This window comes from Megascapheus bottae, chromosome 5, assembly GCF_031878675.1.
Source record: "Megascapheus bottae isolate mThoBot1 chromosome 5, mThoBot2.hap1, whole genome shotgun sequence".
NCBI classification, from domain to species: Eukaryota; Metazoa; Chordata; class Mammalia; order Rodentia; family Geomyidae; genus Megascapheus; species Megascapheus bottae.
In genome coordinates, this window is record NC_143513.1 from 20669811 (window position 1) to 20689133 (window position 19323).

The 19323-nt window shown below is 38.5% G+C and overlaps 1 long non-coding RNA gene across 3 annotated transcripts in view; it reads right to left on the reverse strand.

Annotated features, from left to right (window-relative positions):
- Positions 1–19323, reverse strand: part of LOC150063084 (uncharacterized) — a 20463-nt gene continuing 1140 nt past the window's right edge. Inside the window, exons 2-4 of one of the 3 annotated variants that reach the window (XR_016535390.1) lie at positions 18684–18748; positions 16386–16510; positions 1–235 (exon numbers count right to left, since the gene is read on the reverse strand). This is a non-coding gene — a long non-coding RNA (uncharacterized LOC150063084). Of the gene's footprint in view, positions 236–15614; positions 15806–16385; positions 16511–18683; positions 18749–19323 lie in introns of those variants that run through there. The other 2 variants (XR_016535389.1, XR_016535391.1) reach the window with 2 other exon arrangements.

The window sequence follows — 19323 nt, forward strand, 5'->3', positions numbered from 1 at the left end:
TTTAAAAGATAGAAAAAACCCAGCAGAACTCTATTCTTTCATGATTAGAACTCATATCCACAAATCAGCAAGACTATGCCTTCTTTTACAGCTCCACAGAAAAATGCTTGCTTCTTCTGCCTTCTGGTGGTTGCCACGACTCCTGGCACTCTTTAGTTTGTGATAGTGTAACTTCAGTTCTTTCTCAGTCTTCACATCACCTTCTTCCTTGAGTCTTTGTGGCCAAATTCCCCTCCTAGAAAATATCAGCCATTGGATTTAGCTCCATCTTTCACCCAGCTAAAATCTGCTTTCTTAGTCACTAAGCAAGACTATTTCAAACAAAAAATTAGTGCCCTATATAGGCCCCAACCCATAACCCTAAATTAAGACAAAAATTGATATGACAAATAATTTAGGAAAATCAAGGTGAAATTTAAATAATACTCTTCTGGTAATATCATTTTAAGAAAAATCCATCTTTACTGGAGTCCAGTTCATCAGAGTACAAGTTTTCCAGATGCCTGTGTTTCCCTTTTATCAGCAAGAATAGGAACCCAGCATCGACCTATAATTCGATCCATGCAAGTCACTGGGACCAAGATTCTCAGCCTAAGTAGTATGATGGTCTCCTCTGGGACTTAAAAAAATCCCAGAAATTCTGCCCGCATCTTGGAACCAAATAAATTCTGAACCCCTACATGTGGCACACAGGTTTTAGTGTGTTCTTACAGTGCCATAGGTGATAACTTCTGCTATTGCAGCTGAGGACACAGCTCCAGAAGCCATATAAAACCCCAGGGAGGACAAAAAGTCTTCTAACCCAGCTTCTGTTTCCTGTCACAGATAATAGCCCCAATCCATCTCAGCTGGGGATCTCAGAAACAAAGCAAGACTTCTGTATTTAACTCCAGACCCAGGGTCCAATCTGAGCATCTGCTGTGACTACAGAGAGCCTGTCTGCAATGGATTCCAAGTTCTTGTTTTAATGTCCTGCTCATACTCAAATTCCAGATAGTTTGGGACTTCCTGTATGTAGCCATTTCTCCTAGCCAAAGTTATTAAATGGCCTGGAGCCTAGCATCTGCTCCCAAAGCCACCACTTGTACCTGGACAACCTTCTCTAAGCTACCCTGCCCACAAGACCATACCCTCCTGCTGGTGGTCAGTGGCAGGCTGACTGGATCTTTAACCTCCTAGTCCTGGAGTCTTCCTAGCTCTACCCCGTCAGATTTCCTGGGCTCGGAGTGTCTGTCTTAAACCATCAATTCCCTTTGAACTGTCCCTCTACTATATCTAGTGGAATCCTCTTAAGATCATGAAGGAACATTTGCTAATAAGTAACTAGCCATTCAATTTTAGACAATAAGACATTTCAACCCAATATAATGTAGTCATATTTGAAAATGCTTTTTAGGGTACATATGTAATTTGCAGCACTCAATAGTTACACTCTATAAGAGAATGTCTAGTCCTTGTATATTAGTTATATGTTCATTTGTTCGGTAAATACTTTACCTGTCGATTTACTTTTCCAAACACAGGGGATATAAGGCAGAACAGATTCCTGCTTTGTAAGTTTCACACTCTTTTTAGGAGAATTAATTAGGCATTAAGCGGATAAAGGAAGCACTATTGCAAAGTTCAGTGCTGTGGAGAAAGTGCAATAGGTGAAGATAGGGAGTGACTTTACGTTGGATAGTAACTAAAGGAATTGATGAAGAGGCAGTACTTAAGTGAAGATGTGAATGACAGAAAGGTCTATGAGGGAAATGTCCAGGCAAAGGGATGGGCTCACACAGAAGCCCAATGATGGGGAAAGCTTGGGACACTGGGAACCAGTGACCAGACTCTAGATGTAGATATGGAAGACAGTGAGTCACAAGTACACAGGTCAAGTCAGGTAAGACCTTGATGTCAACATAGGGATTTGGACACCAATCCAAGTTTATGAAACGCCACTGGCAGCTTTGAGCTGTCTGGTATGAGCAGATCATCGTTTACAAAAGTTCATCTGAGTTGCCAACTAGAGAACAGGCTGAGGAGTGGAAAAGGAGAGACCCACTAGAGGGCAAAGTATGTATGTCTGGATGTGTTAATTTAGAACATACTTGGAGAGAAAAGCTAAAAAGAGAAGGTGGGACAGTTATCTGAGCTCAGTTCTGTGTCTCTACTCCACTGAACATATCCCAGTTCTTATGGGGAAATCATATGTGATAGCATGACACAGGAACCTTTGGAAGGTAACTGGGTCATGAAAGTAGCACTCATGAATAAAATTAACAGCACTGAAAGATCACTTATTTTTTTGTCATTCCTGGGACTTGAACTCAGGGCCTGAGCACTGTCCTTGAACTTTTTCAAGGCTAGGGCTCTACTTCTTGAGCCACAGCACCATTTCCATTTTTTTTGTATGTATATGATACAGAGTAATGGAACCTGGGTCTTTGTGCATGCTAGGCAAGTACTCTACCACTAGGCCAAGCTCCCCACCCTCTAGCTCTCTCTCTACTATATGAGAATATAGCAATGAGACAGTAGTCTTCAACAAGAAGAGACCCTTAAAAGGTCAAGCTAGCTCCTTGATCTAGGACTTCTCTCCAAAACTGTCAAGAAAATTCACCTTATTTCTAAATTACTCAGCCTAAGGCATTGAACTGACTAAAGTGACAAAACAAGAGCAACCTGTCAACTGGAAGTTCAGCAATTGGACACTGGGGACCCTTTTTTATCAAGTTGGTAAAAACTGGAAGAAGACTAGGTTTACTAGAAGAAACCAAAAGATGTTTTGACAAGTTAAATATAAGATGTCTGCTAGGCACTTGATCATTAAATACTGTTATACCATGGCCTGGGCAATTCACACTACAAATCAAAAGACATTGAGCCCTAAACTTTACAATGATTCTTATAACATTGGACATGGACAAATGTTTGCTCTCATTGTGACATAGTATTGTCAGTGATGTTTTGTTATTGGCACTTTCAACAAGATAGTTTTAAAAATGCCCTTTTGATAGCTATTTGATATTAACACACACATGTATCCGAATACCCAAATAATTGCAGAGTCTGTCAGTGGTATCCTGAACAGGAGGAGCTGGGTAGACAGATGTGGGGGAGTCAGATCTGTGCTCTGTCCTGTTTCCTGGCATATGGAGGCATTTCCACACACATTCTTCCCCATTTCCATCATGGCTTCCACTGGGAACTCATCACCTTGCCACTGGAATTCTTCCAATTCAAGCACCAATTGAAACATAAACAGAATGGTGTTCATATGAGAGAAGGTTTGAGTTTCAACAGTGAGATGTAAATACATTGCTGTCTACTACCGTTTTGTTCAAGACTGTTGTTCTACCACTTGAGCTACACCTCCACTTCCAGCTTTTTGCTGGTTAATTGGAGGTAAGAGTCTTTTAAATTTATCTGCCCAGTTTGGTTTCAAACTGTGATCCTCAGATCTCAGACTCGTAAGTAGCTACGATTATAGGCATGAGCCGCCAATGCTCAGCTATGAATTTTTTGCATGTATGCTCACTTTATGTATGCCATGATTTTTATCAAATTGAGGGGTGCTTGCTTTGGTTCATATGTATTTTTCCATACTAATACTTTTCTGACACATGACTGCACGCATGTGTTTTCCATCTTTTTTAACCTTTACCCTACTGACAGATGGAAGGGTTTTGGGTTGTTTGGGCTGTTGTTATTTTTTTGTTTTCACATAAGCACTCCTATGACAAACATCTCCAAATATAAATCTTTTACTTTCTATCCTGTTTAATTTATCTTCACTAATCCTATATGATCACAATTACAATATTTAAAATAGATGCATATCTATCATATATATATATGTATACATCATGAGAAGTATCATCTTTCATTTGAATTTATTTATTTTCTACCTAGGGTGAGAAAAATCCATTGTTATTTTTTTGTGTTTCGTTTTGTTTTGTTTTGCAGGGTGGTAGAGAAAAGAAAGACCCTGTGGTTGGCACTGTCCTGCTGCTGCTGCTATTGCTGCTTCCTAGTTGGACGGCCTTTATAATGTTCTTGATCATTCTTTATATTTAAAGGTATTCTATTTTGTGCAAATGCTCGCGTCTGTATTCTTCTATCTAAGATCAAAAATTAATGTCATTTATTTAGCCATTAGATGTGACATAATTTATTTAAAAACATATATCATAATTAGGAAAAATTTTAATCAATTCAAAAATAACCCATAGCAAAATGCAAACATTGGGTGACTCTTTTTTTGTGATCCAATTTGTTATTCTTCTTTTGACTGAAGAATTGAGTGCATTTTCTTGATTTCTTGTGTTTTTTTCCTCTTCCTATGTTTACCAGATTTATCTTTTAGTGATTTTTGTCTTATGTGTTTCTTTGATTTTGAGTGTTTTCTTCAGATTGTATTCTTCTCTTCAGAATTCTTTGTAATGTTAGTTCAGTGATCCTGGATTCATGAATACAACAGAATTCTGTCATGAATAGAACCCCCAGTAGACTGGATCCAAGAAGAAACACTTGTAGACACATTATAGTGAAAACACTAGATGTGAATAACGAGGAACTGATTTTAAATGTCTCAAAATTAAAGAAGGAGCTATATTACAATGGAAAGAAAATCAGAATCACTGCAGGCCTGTCCACACAAACCCTCAATGTAAAGAGAGCCCTGGATGGTATAATCCAAGCACTGAAGATCAACTATTGTCGACCCTAACTGATCCACCCAGCTAAATTATCATTGGTATTGGATGGTGAAATCAAAACCTTCCATGACAAACAAAAGTAAATCTTCATTCGTTTATGTTATTTTTCAATATTTTAATTAGTTCTACTCATTCAAGATTTTAAGGCAAGTCATTTATCAGCAAACTTACGCTGCTAATGATGACAGTTGTTTGAAAGTACATATTTGCAGGAGCCATCACACAGATTTGTTCACTTTGGGAAATTTTTTTAAAAGACAGAAAATGGAATTTTATTTTTGTTTATCTTTAGTTCATTTTAAGCTTTTAAAAATTTACAGCTGAAGTTTCAGTGTTTTTAAACATCCTCTAGATACTATTATGAATTGGCATGTTGGTATTGTTTGTTATTATATTAGGCAAAGTTTGTTGAATAATTTATGAAGATTCTTGATAGAGAAATATGTGAAACCCTTTAAAATGTAACCCTTGTAAGTTTTTTTTCTTAGTTTGGCTTTTAAATTCTACTTTTTATTTTAGGATTTTTTAATCATATTTTTGGAGGGAGGATTTTCTCAAAATTTTTTTGCCAGTTGTGGGGCTTGAACTCAGGGCCTGAGCATTGACCTTGGACTTTTCTCAAGGCTAGAGCTCTACCATTTGAGCCACAGCACCGCTTCCTGCTTTTTTTCTATGTATATGGTACCAAGGAATCAAACCTGGGTCTTGGTGCATGCTAGGCAAGCACTCTACCACTAGGCCAAACTCCCGGCCCCAGATTGTCTCAAATTTTATAGTAGATATTTGGGAATCAAATCAAAGATCAAATCCTGGTTTTACTTCTTACAAGTTGTATCTTTTCAAATTATTTAACTGATGTAAGCTTCAGCTGCCCAGTGTTTAACCTTCATATAAACATATGTATGAGACAGGATTATGGTGAGTGGTGAGTTAGACAATGATGATGATGATGAGAATCTTAATGATGAGAATCAGGAATTGGGCATTTGCTTCCCTGAATCCTGGCACTGAATTTTTATACCAGCAGTACAGAGAAGTCTTCTGACAGTAGGTCACAGGACTTATGGCAGAGGATACAAATGCAAAGCTCTGAGGAATCCTGGCACAAAGAAACCTAGCTACTTATGTGTATCCCAGTGCTGTCAAGCTTTACTAATCATGGAAATTCTTTCTACATATAGCACCTCTAATTTTACAATAGTGACCTTTCAAGGACAAATTTATTTTAAAAAGTAAAATATCATTTTCTGATAATTGTAGATTCATATGAGTTTGTTAGAAATGATGCCAATGGCATCATCTTGCAAAACTGTAATCCAGTCCCACAAACCAGGACATGGATGTAGGCTCAGAACATTTCCATCATGACAAGAATCTACTGTGCCAAACACAGTCAATTCCCTATCTCTTCAGGCCTTCAGAAAAAGAAAAAACAACAACAACAACAAAAAAATGTATTTCTCTGTGGTGTCTCTACCATTTTACATTTCTACCCTCAATGCATGAATAACCTCATTTCTCTACAACAGATCAGCATCTATTGTCTCTTGTGTTCTTGATTTGAGATATTATGATATCTGTGTGTGGGGATCCTTTGAAGTGTTTCTTTCCACTTCTTAATGATTCATCATCCTGAGCATCTTTTGAGGGGGGGCTTCTTTGCCATCTGCCTATTCCATCGGCATCTCTTCCTGTCTTACTCATATTCTAAGCAGATTATTTGTTTTTGTTAACTTCAATCTTGAAAGCTATTTATATATTGAATACATGGCATACAAATATGTTCTTTGATGGATCACAAATATGTTATCTTACATTCACTTATCTTTTTACACTTTTAATAGGATCTTTCATGGAACTAAAATTTTTAATTTTGATAAAACCCAACTATCAATACAAGTTCTTTAGGTTTCCCTTGACTGTTGATAGTTCTTTTCTTTTGGTATTAGATAAATTACAAATGCCACTGTCTCCTGGCCTCCATGGCTTTGACAAAAAAAAATTCACTCTTCCAAATTATTTTTTTCCTTTTAGAGAAGGCATCATTATTTAAAGGTATACTTTAAAATGTCACTACTTTCTTGCCTCCATGGCTTGTGACAAGATATCTACTGTTACCCAAATTAGAGAAAGTGTCATTTTCTCTGACTGATGTCAAGGATTTTTCTTTCTTTGCCTCTAGTTTAGAACTTCCATTTATGATGTGTCTTTGTGTAGATTTGTTTGGGATTCTCTTTTTGAAAGCTTACTCAGCTATTTGAAGCAGTAAGTTTGTGTCTCTTGCTAAACTTGAAAAGGGTCTACCATTATATTTTGAAGTTTTTTTTTAAAAAAATTAGCTTCATTGCCATACCTGTCCCCATCCTTAGTTGTTGGAAGTAAACAAGTGTTGAAAAGACAGGATGCCCTCAGAGGACTCTCAGGGGAAGCCACAGGCCTCTTGGGAAGTCACAACTAGTCATTGTTCCATTCTGCCTAATTGGTCACGGCATAGATCCCTTCTTGAGCCGTCAGCAGCCATTGCCCACCTAATGATGCCATAGTGGTAGAGTTGATGGTAGTGTTATTCAGTTCTAAATTTTGCATTTGATTTTTCTTTGTATCTTCTATTTCTACTTTTGTTTTCATTTACTTCAGCCAAGGTTGTAATCACTCATTGAGGTATTTTTACCATGGTGAGTCTAAAATTGTTGTCAGAAAGTTATATGAATTCTGTCACCCTAGTGTCTCTGTCTACTTGTGAGCTTCTGAATTTGGGGTATGATAAGTGGTTTTCTTTTGAACCCTAGATATTTTTATATATTATGCTTTGAGATAATGTCTATTATTGTTTTTTATTCCATTCCTATGTGAAAAGGGAGAAGTACTGGCTCCTAACTATCAAGTAGAGGCAGTCACTTCCCACCTAATTTCCAATGATACCCAAAGGAGGAGCTCTCTTTGTTATCATTGGATGGAGATTGGAGCTGTTCGTGTGTTTCCCATTGACAAGGTTAGTCAGCCTGACCTCATTACTGCTTGACAATGACACTCTGTTTGGCTTCCTAGGAGAAGAAAGGGGAATGAGGGGTGCAAGCTACTGTAGAGGAAGAATAGAAGTCCCACATGGTCTCTATTAACACAATGGGGGTGGAGTAACACCTTATCAGCTGATAGGGATGATGTTCCCTTCCTCTGTTGTCTTCTTCTCACTTCACTTGGCAGGGGATTGGCATGCCTAATTACAGACTCTGCAGAGTGCAAGACCAACTTCTCACATTGCCTTTCCAGCTGGTGAGTGGGAATCTGGAAGCATGGGCCACAGTGTTCATTATGAATAAAGTGCTTATTGTCCAACAGCTTTTGATTTTCCTGAGGTGCTTCCTTTTTGAGCCTTAGAGAGAGAGATATGCGTACTGGGATAATTTTTGTTCTTTTCTCATGTCTGCTGGCAATTGTAGACTTTTTGTTTCTTCAGGCCTAGGGGAGATCACTCTTGTGGAGCAGTTCTAGTCCCATATTCCCAGGCTAGTCTGTGTTTTAACTCTACCTTTCCAAGTCTCATTTGTTGGTATCTCACATCCTGGGAGGTTAGTTAGACTTGCAAAGGAGTAAAGATTCTCACATGTGCTTCATGGAGGAGCCCAAGGCAGAGGCCTTCCAAGGGCATGCTTCTAGAAATGCCCTTTGTCATGCTTTTGCCATTATGTTGTAACCTCATCCCAACCTATTCCCAGTAATTTGTTACTTATAAATGTTAAAGTGTCAAAGATTGCAAATGATTTACTCTTTGATAGATTAGAGCAACTGCAATTATACCACGTACTAGTTATTTTTTGCAAGATAACCACTTCAAATATAACAGCTCAAAACAACTACCAAATATTTAGTTACAGAGGTCAAAAATTTAAGTTGGATGGGTGCTTCTGTCCTTGACTGAGTCTGTGGTCTGTGGTCTGCTGTGGGGTAGCTGGGCTCTCTTGTGCTTGAGACTGTCTACATAGCGGAGTTGACTTGGAACTGGTGTGTGGAGGCTTTTGTGCTGCAGCAGTCTAGTCTAACTTAGTGATGGAAGAGAGTCAAGGGCTCAGAAGAAAGAACAGATGCCTGCATGGTTCTTCAGGTCTGGGTCTGGCACACAGTCACTTCTGTCCCATTCTAATTTCCAGAGAAAGGCAAGAAAACAGTCTAGATTGAAGGTTAAGATGAAGTAGGCCCTACATGTTGAAGGGAAGAAGTAAAGTTGCTTTATAAAATATATGGAAATAGTCAGGAGCCAGTGGCTCACACCTGTAATCCTAGCTACTTAGGAGACTGAGTTCAAAGCCATCCTGGGGAAGAAAGTCTATGGGACTCCTATCTCCAAATAACCATCAATAGCCAAACGGTACGTAGAGTCAAGAGGCAGAGCCCTAACCTTGAGCACAAAAGCTAATACCTAGTTTGAGCCCAGGACTATCATATGCACGTGCGTGTGTAAACCACCAGGCCCTGATGGCTCATGCCTGCAATCCTAGCTACTCAGGAAGCTGAGAGCTGAGGATCTCTGTTAGAAGCCAGCCCATGCAGAGAACTTACTTTGTCTAGCTAGCTTTCCTCTTTCTCTAGGCTTTCTGTGAGACTGGCCCTTCAGTCATCTTCTCTGCCCATCTCTTTCTCACAGACTAGATTTACTGATTCTCCTCTGTGCTCAAAATATGCCTTGAACATTATCCTGCATGTTTGTTAGATTTCCATTAGTAAAACAAAATATTTGGAATTATCATCTTCACAAGAGTAAAGGTGTGATGTGGCTCACACTTTGGGAAGTTTCAGTCCACACTTGGTGAGCTTTGTTGTTTTGGAACCTGTAGTAAGACAATGTGTCACCGTGAGTACATGGGTAGAAGAAGCTTTCACTGTGTTAGCCAGAAAGTGAGAGGGAAAGAAGAAACCAAGGACCTGCAATCCCCTTTTAATCGTGCTTTTGATGACCCAAACTTCCCACTAGGTACAATTAAAGGTTACGCCACTTCTCCATAATGTTGCAGGATGAGGTCCAAGCCTTTAACACAAGACCTTTGAATGACATTCCAAGTGCCTCATATTGAGTACTTGTCATATGACATTGAAATTCCAGCTTGTGAATCCATCTTCCCACCAGACTCTGAATTCTTCAGGACAAAAAGCCCAATGTTACCCATCTCAAGCTGTAGTCCCTAGCAAGCACACATACAACTTAGTAAGGAAATCATCAGTTGTGGGTAGTACCGCATCCCCTAATTTGGGTGTTACTCTCCTGATGCCTTGGCATGGCTTACCTTCTGTCATAGGCCTGTAACAATCCCAGTTTTTCTGAAATAAATTACGTACTTGTTTCTTAAATAAATAAAGGGTAAAGCAGAATGTCTTCCATTTGAAGTTGATGTGGGAAAATGTGATTTTTATGTACCTCAGCCAAAAATAAACATATTTGCAAAGCTATTTATGGATTGAGGAATATTGGTCTTTGTGGGTTAGAATTTATCTTTGGAATCAGGGAGACCTGGACTTGAATATCCTTACTAAATCTGTGACCAAAACCGGGTGTCCATGGTTCACACATGTAATCCTAGCTACTCAGGAGGCTGAGATCTGAGGACTGAAGTTCAGAGCCAACCTGGCATGAAAGTCCATGAGACTTATCTCCAATTAACCACCAGAAAACCAGAAATGTTCCTGTGGCTCAATAGTAGAGTATTAGCTTTGATCTGAAGAGCCCAGGGACAATGCCCAGGCCCAAAGTTCAATGCCCACAACCGACAAAAAAACTGATCAAACAAAGGCTCCAGCCACACATTTACCATCCACAAAATGGAGCAAATATATACCTGATTGTTTTAAGAAGCAAATGGCATAATCTCCAGGCATTGTAAAGGACATAGAGAAGTATGACTGTTTCTAGCTCAAATAAGTTGGAGCTAGAAATTTGCATTTGTTTAAATAATGTGATAAAACAGTTCTGGAGAGATCATAAAGTGAAAGAAATCATCTGGGAATGTTGCCTAGTGATAGAGTGCTTGCCTAGTGTGTAGGAACCCTAGGTTCCATTCCTTGGTACCACATACACAGAATTACCAGAAGTGGTGCTGTGGCTCAAATCGTAGCGCACTAGCCTTGAAAAAGCTCAAGGATAGTGCCCAGGCCCTGAGTTCAAGCCCCAGGCCTGACAATTTTAAAAAGTGAAAACAATCAAGGATACTTTTTGTGAACCAAAAAATGTCTTCACTCTCAGGCAAAAAAGGCTGACTTCTTACATTTCAGAAGGTCAGTGAGCCAACAATCTTTAACAAGTTAAAGGGTTGAGATAAGGGAGAAGGAATTATTTCTATTAGTGGGGTTTGTTGGCTCTAAAACCATGTTTTGTTTGGGATGTGGGTATGTGTTTATTTTGCAGAACTTGAAAATTCATTCTAGAATGCATATTAAGCAAGCTCTGTTGGAAGGTAGGTGTTGGTAACTCACCCCTATAATCCTAGCTACTCAGGAGCCTGAGATCTGAGATCACATATCAAAGCTAGCCAGGCAGACAAATCCATCAGACTCTTATCTCCAAGTAACCAACAAAAAAACAGCCTTGAGAAAAAAAAATTCCTGAGCTGAAACTGCAGACCTGACACAAAAACAAGCTCTGCTGGGTTAGTAGAACCTTAAAAAAAAAAAAGGTGAGCAAAGCCAGAAGCTGTGGTGCACTATGGTGATAATTCCATTCAAAAAGCCTCTCTTGCAGAACAGATTTCAGCAAAACTGCTCAGGTAGAGGCAGGGCATGCACATTGTGCTCCCTCTAAGTGCTCATCCTATCCCTTCCCTCCCCTCCACCAGAGGACTGAGGAGGCCTGATTCCAAATTCAACTTTCCCTCTGACAGGCTGACTGTGATCTTGCACAAGTACCAACATGTCTGTTTTCACTCATGAGATGAAGCAATGCTAAGGACTCTTCTATTCTCCAATGACTATCTAAATCATTCTGGGGGCTTTTCTGGAGCCTCTGCAACCTTTCTGAGCTATGGGGGCTTCACATTTCACCTCCACCTTTGTCATAGAGCAAAGAGCTGAGCATACCTTTTTCCTCTAGTCAAAAGGGGTCAGAATTCTCGTAGTAATTAAATGATACTGCTGCCCCTCCTGTAAGAGATTAGAGGTGGTAGCTGACCAATTTATATTGTGGTTTGGGAGAAAGTTGAAGAGAAATAAGCACTGGGAGCTAGAACAAAAGAGGGAAGAGGCAGGATTTCTCAAGCAATTGATTATAATGTGAAAGTTAAACAAGAAAGTACAGAGGTAGCAATGAACATTCTATTTTAATCCAAGTCTCAGACACGATTTTTTGCAATAGTAGAAGAAAATGACCCTTGGCTCTGTCTCACAATTTAAAATTCCAGAACTGCTTCTTCCCCATACACACAGCAATGTCCAATGATGAGATCAAGGCCTGGTTTTCTATGCATTGGAGACTCTACAAAGCCAGCCAGGGTAGAGGAGGAAATGTATTTAGAGAGTCATGATGCCTGTCTGCTTCTCTTGGAAGCAGGCATTTCCATATATGTCCATCAAAATCAAAGAACAAAACTGAAGTCTTTTTATCACTCACCTGACTAAACACACCCAATTCAGGGACTGTCATCACTGTTTCAATATTACCCAAGTCAAGCTTGGCACACAGTGACAAAGTTAATATTCACACTGTTTACAAAGCACTTCAATAAATACTGGGACTGTAGCTTGCAGAAGAGAATTTGTTGCATTGCAATTTTATTTCAGCTTCCTGGTGACAGTTCAACAGCCCCTATGACACAATTCAGGGACTTTAAGATGATCAAAGCTTCAGATGTTGTGTGGCAAGATCATAGTTACCCGTCTTGAAGCAGTTCAGACTGAAAATTTTGAAGTAGGTGCCAGGCCACATGCCTACAATCCTACGAACTCTGGAGGCTCAGATATGAGGATCACAGTTTGAAGCCAGTCTCTTCTCTCCAATTAATCAGCAAAAAGCCCAGAATGAAAGTGTGACATAAGTGGTAGATTCAGCCTTGAGTGGAAAAGCCAAGCAAGAGTGGTTTCCCCACTACCAGCACTTAAGAAAAAAATTTAAATTGTTCAGAGGCAGAAGATGGTGCTGCGTAGGCTGCCCTTGCTTGCTGGCACCTGTGATCCTGTTTACCAGCTCTCCAAAGGATTGGCTTCCCCTGGGCAAACACTGTGCCCTGGCAGTTGTCCTAGTGATTAATGCAAGCAGGAAGACAGACTTCTGGTCACTCTTAAGCCAGAGAGCCACCTACCAATTAATCCATGAGCTTTACCTCCTGTGACTGGGAGTAAAGATTTTCTCAAACTGTTGTTTGTCTGACATCACTGTGGGACTAAGTCCATGCTTACTCTAAAGCACAGATCTGTCAGGACTAATTCAATCACTGCTTGCTTAACTCAATCAGCAAGCCTCATGCCCACATTACCTGCGTGTCACTCACAGTAATGCTTCTCGAAATACTCTCCAGAGTGGACTCAGAAAATGACCTGCTTTCTCCCAGGCCATGAAGACAAAGGAAACCAAGTTTTAGAAATTAACATTTTTAATGACGGGATCTACCAATATGGGGGCTCTTGTCTATTGACTGAGTCTTCAACTCTGCTGCAGAGTCTGACTTTTCTAATACCCTCTGATTTTGAAAGACAAGGAGTTTTATAAATGGTTTTTAAAAATTCATTCTATTTGCTCCAATAACTTGGTGCTTTGTACTTTTCCACCTTTTTAAGATGGAAGGAGGGAGGAAGTGGGAAGGAAGGAGGAAGGGAATGAGGGAAGAAAGAAAGAAAATTGTTACATATATAGGTGTGTTTCAAACAATATAGAGATTAAAGAAACAATATAGCAATTAGTCAATTCAAAAGTCAACTATTATAAAATTGTAATTATAAACAGCATAGAACAACAAAAAAATACTAATGTTTGCATAAAAAAACAAAATACAACAATACATCTAGATTATTGTAATATATTTGTGTATATAATACTGGCAGGAACTATGCAAAATAAAAGCTAATATTTAATACCTGTGGATTTCTGAGGGGTTTTTTGTTTTGCATTTTTGCAGTTTCTTCTTTTTTTTATTTGTCCTCTTTTTTCTTTTTTTTTATTGTAATTAGTAAAAGGGTTACATGATATTTTTTTGCAGTTTCTTCTAATCTGCTGCAGTATAGTTCATACAATAGAGAAAGTAATATTTTTTTCTGATGACAGTTTAAATGTTTTCATGTAAATTTGATTTAATGTTAAAGTGTTCTCTATAGAGTATAAACTCATTCTATTCTGTGAAGGCTGAACACTACATGAAGATTTAATATATGTTTAATATTTAATATTTATAGCATGGGTATGATGTATATATCATTATCCCTTGTGTGATAAATGAGGGCTCAGAGGAGCTGAGACATGAACTGTTTGACCAAGGTTGTATCATTTATCAATGACAAGCTGGAATAGAAGGAAGAATACCATAAATCCAATTCATAGTCTAGTCTGTATTTCTCAAAGAGCCCAACAGAGTGTCACGTGTTCCAGGAGAGCATGATGAACTCTGATGTTTTCTTCTGTAAGTTTTACTTAATTTTTAATGATACACTTAATTGCACATTCCTAATGGAGTACAATGCGATGTTTCAAACATTGATTTTTTTGTTTTAGTGTTGAGATTAGTACAGTAGAATAGACCTTTACCTATCTCTCTGACTTCAGCTTGACCTTCATCTAACTCATATGGGTATGACTCTGAGATGGATTCTGAAACAGAGCTTTCATCCTGTGACTCCTCTACTCAGAAATCAATAATGGATGTGAGTTAATAGATCCTACTCTAGTTTCTGGCTTTCAGATTTTGCATAACAGAATTCTTCTCCAGCTCAATGTAGTGTTAAGAACCACGGGGAGTTTACCTTTTCCTACCTTTCCAGTCTAGCTAACCCCCATGGTCCCTTGCACATGCTCTACATGCTCTAAAGTTTTCCTTCTTTATTTTTTTGTACATTAATCTAACAATGATATGTTTTGATGGGGTGTCAGTCCTGGGGCTTGAACTCAGGGCCTGGGCACTGATACAGAGCTTTTATGCTCAAGGTTAATGCTCTGTCACTTAAGCCAAAGCACCACATCCAACTTTTTGGTAGTTAATTTGAGATAAGAATCTTACAGACTTTCCTGCCTGGGCTGGCCTCAAACTGTGATCCTCAGATCTCAGCCTCCTGAGTAGCTAAGATTACGGGCATGCGCCACTGATACCACCCTCAAAAAATAAATGTTTCACAGAGTCTCAAATCTCTAGAGGACCTCTTGAGTGTTGATAATGCCAGGATCTGTGTGTGTGTGTGTGTGTGTGTGTGTGTGTGTGTGTGTGTGTGAATGCCCAGGCTTCCATTAATCTTGAACAATGAATGACTTTCATTTCTGTTGACTGATGTAGAAAGAAGAGGGGCAGGAACAGAGTGGAATGATGGCATATGAGCACTGTTTGAGGGCTGTGTGTCATGTACATATTACAGCAGACTGGTGGTTGGGGTGGAGTGGTACAGTGGAGAGTCATTTTCCCACACAGCATGTGTGTGTCAATCTGCCTAAAGTTTGTTCCAAAGCATCTAACTTAATAATGACATCTGTAACAATTGGGATCCTGCCAAAATCATCCATCAAACTAAATGTGCTTATTTAAACTGAAGGTTATTGATTTTATAGTTTTGTTATTTTATTTGAATTTTTTATTTAGTTTACAAATGCTCTAATGCCTTTGGTCGTAGTTCCAGGTCCTACAGCTGAAAATAGCAAATTACTCCCAAATTTAGTGGCTCAAAACAACCTTTTATGATTATTACTCAGGTTTCCAGTATTGGCTGGACTCAACAGTTTCTTATATATTGCCATTTCATTAGTAGCTGGGAACTACCAATAGAAGCTTCAGGAGGCTCCTCGGGTAGCTGAAGCCAGAGCTGGGAATGCTAAACAACTGAGTCTAGGGCAGCTGTCACTTGCTGGGCTGAAACTCCAACTCAGGCAATCTCGTCACATGATTTCACTATGGTTTTGAGTAGATTGACTTCATACAAGGTAGCTAAGGGATCTAAAGGCCAATAGACAGACAGACAGACAGACAGACAGACAGACAGACAGACAGACAATCAATAGAGGTAAGTCATAGGTAGGTAGGTAGGTAAGTGTATGTATGTATATATGTATGTATGTATAGATGGATGGATGGATGGCAGAGTGACAAATTACATTTCTAACAGGCTATCAGAAGTCACCCAATCCCCTTCTCTATTTTATTCCAAGTTAGAAACCATTGTCCCATGTTTACAATGCTACTAAAATCTGAAGGATCTAAATTTGAAGCTCATCAGGGGAAGAAAAAGTATAAAAAATTCCATCTCCAAAGAAAGAACATAAAGATGACCTGATGGTATGGCTCAAGTGGCAGAGACACAGCCTTGAGCAAGAAAGCAAATCAAGAGTTTAAAGGTCTGAGTTTAAGCCTCTGTATGGACACACACACACACACACACACACACACACACACACACACACACACTACCAGCAGCAGCAGCAGCAGCAGCAGCTCAACAATCAAATGGTAATGCATTAATGGAAGGTAGATTAAAATTTTTCAGACATGTAAAGTGCCAGAAATAAGCATATCTTACCAGTCTGCTTATCCAAATTCTGTTGTCCCTTGTTGCTGGCTGAAGTGTCCTCAGACCCCTGAAGACATTTCATGTTTCTCCAAATCTTAGTAATTTCTCCTTTAATAAAAATCCCAGAGTATGGTCTGTGATGAAGAGAGAGACCTTCCTTTGTATCCTGCTTCATAATGCTTTATTATAAAAGTAATTACAAGTATTCTGGATGTAGAATATATTTTATTTTATTAATATATTTTATATATACATAGATATGCTCTAACTAAATTTAAGTACTTATAACAATTCTGCAAGTGATGCCTGGTTAACTTCATTTTATAGATAACATTCAGAGAACTTGAGTTAATTATCCAAAGTCACTTTACTAGACTACATAGTCTATTTGAGGCCAGAGCCACTACTCTTAAGCAGGAGGCTCCATGCTGTTTCCTGTAATTTAAGTTGCATTTGTGGAGTGTACCTGCAAAGTATAAATGGTGAAAACAACAGAGGAAAAGGGGAGAGAGCAAACAAACCAAGAAACCTCTGAGGACAGTAATGTCACAGGACTAACTATGGTGATATTTCAAGGGACCTGGCCTCAAGATTCGCCACCTCTCCACCTTTGAAGCAGCAATCATAAACTGTGCCTGCATCTACAGTGACATTTGAGATGGAGGCACTTCATAAATGTAGAGGTGACCACTCAGAGATGAGAGGCTCAGAGAAGCTGGATGCTCAGGCTAAAGCGTCAAACATTGATTTATCCTTAAGTTCAGGAAGACCATAAACCCATATGATACGGCCTAATATCCTCATTTTAATATCTCTCTGAAAGGAGATGGCTAGACATGAGACAGATTTTCAATGTTAAACTCAGCAAGTGAATTTTTTATATATTTTTATTGTAATTAATAGAAGGGCTGCGTTATATTCACCAGATAAAAGGTACATTACTTCACAAATATTGATACCTTTTCTCATGTCATGGTCCCCATTTCCCTCCCTTCTCCCCCACCCCCCGCTCATCTTGATTTCCCCCTTCCATATCCTATTTCAAATAACCAATTAAGCATATATAAAGTATATCAGATAACGTGAAATATTGTAACAATATGAGATAACCAAGGGATAGCAAAAGAGATGAGAAATAACATAGTACATTAAGGACAACAATCACTCATTATACAGCTTTTGTTTCTATATCCTGGAGGTCCTTACATTTATCATCATACTATTTGGCTTATATATCTAGATTTTGCTCTATTGTGAATTCTTCTAGGAGAGCCCAAGTTTTCTACTGACTATGACAAATGAGGGAAACCATTGAGCCTATGTTCCTTTGAGTCTGGCTTACTTCACTTAATAAGATTTTTTCTAAGTCTTTCCATTTCCTTATAAATGGGGTGATATCATTCTTTCTGACAGCAGCATAGAATTCCATTGTATATAAATACCACATCTTGTTGATCCACTCATCAACTGAGGGACATCTGGGTTGGTTCCATATCTTTGCTATGGTAAATAGTGCTGCAATGAACATTGTTGTGCTAGTGGATTTGGTATGTCCTTGCTTCTGGACGATTGGGTAGATGCCAAGTAGTGGAATTTCTGGGTCATAGGGGAGCTCTATGTTTAGTCTCTTGAGGGACCGCCATACTGCTTTCCAGAGTGGCTGAACTAATTTACGCTCCCACAAACAGTGTAGTAGCGATCCCTCCTGGCCACATCCCCGCTAGCATCTGTTGTTATTAGATTTCTTGATCATGGCCATTCTAACAGGAGTGAGGTGGAATCTCAGCAAGTGAATTTCATGTGAGCTATATCTGAAGATTTGCAACTACTTACTCAAGAACCAATAATAAATAAATTTGATACAAATTTATTGCTGTTAGAATGTCTTACAGTAACAGGAGCATTGCAAATTTGCTTTTCATTAACCTCATGAGCAGAATTTAATTGTTGAACAGGACTTTGGAAATTCCTGCCATTTAGGTGAGACACCACAACTTTTCCACTTGGAACCTGAGACCAGTGCATTAGTTAAGATTGTACAATAACAGACATGCATCCAAATATCAGATTTATCTTCCGTTCTATTTACACTATGCAAATGAGGTTGCTCTGCCAAAATATGACCACTGACCAATTTCTGATAGACTACATGGGAGCTAAATTTAAAAGCTAATTTTTCACCAAAATGATTAAGAAACAGAAAAGAGAAATTAAAATAAAATCAACAACTGTAACAGGAGAGCTTTGGGGCATCTGTTTTGGTCACTAATTAGGTACATAACACTTGAGATAACTTAGAATATTTACCTTCTCTAAATCTGTGTCTCCTTATTTTTTAATTAGAGATAATAATAGCAGTGCTATCTTGAAACCTAAATGAGAATAACAGCAAAAGTATGTAGTGTCATGACAAGTATGAAGGAAATGGCCAAGAAAGTATTGTTATTATTTGGGAATAAAGGAAATTGGTGGTGGTTTTCTGTCTTCTCTCTATGTACAGTAATATTCTTTAAACTTTTTGAAGAAGAAACTAGAGTCTCCTTCTAGATAAGTGTGCATATGTACACACGAATAGTTTACAGAGATTATCAGTGTCCCTGGATCCTAAAAAGTCTAGTCTTTGTCTTTGTCCATTTTTGAAGTTCTGTGGTTATCCATAGTTTACAACTATTTAGTTATTTTCTTTTGAAAATGAAAAAACAACCCTAAAACTGTCAGTGTTTATATTTAAGTAGAATTTATAAAATTTAAATTGTATATTTAAATAAAATAATCTTAAATGAGTTTAAGATTATGATAATCAAACTATTACAGACTACTGGGTACTGGTGACTCATGACTATTATCCTAACTACTCAGGAAGCTGAGATCTGAGGATCACAGTTGGAAGCCAACCAGAACAGAAAGGTCCTTGATATACTTATCTCCAATTAACAAACAAAAATCT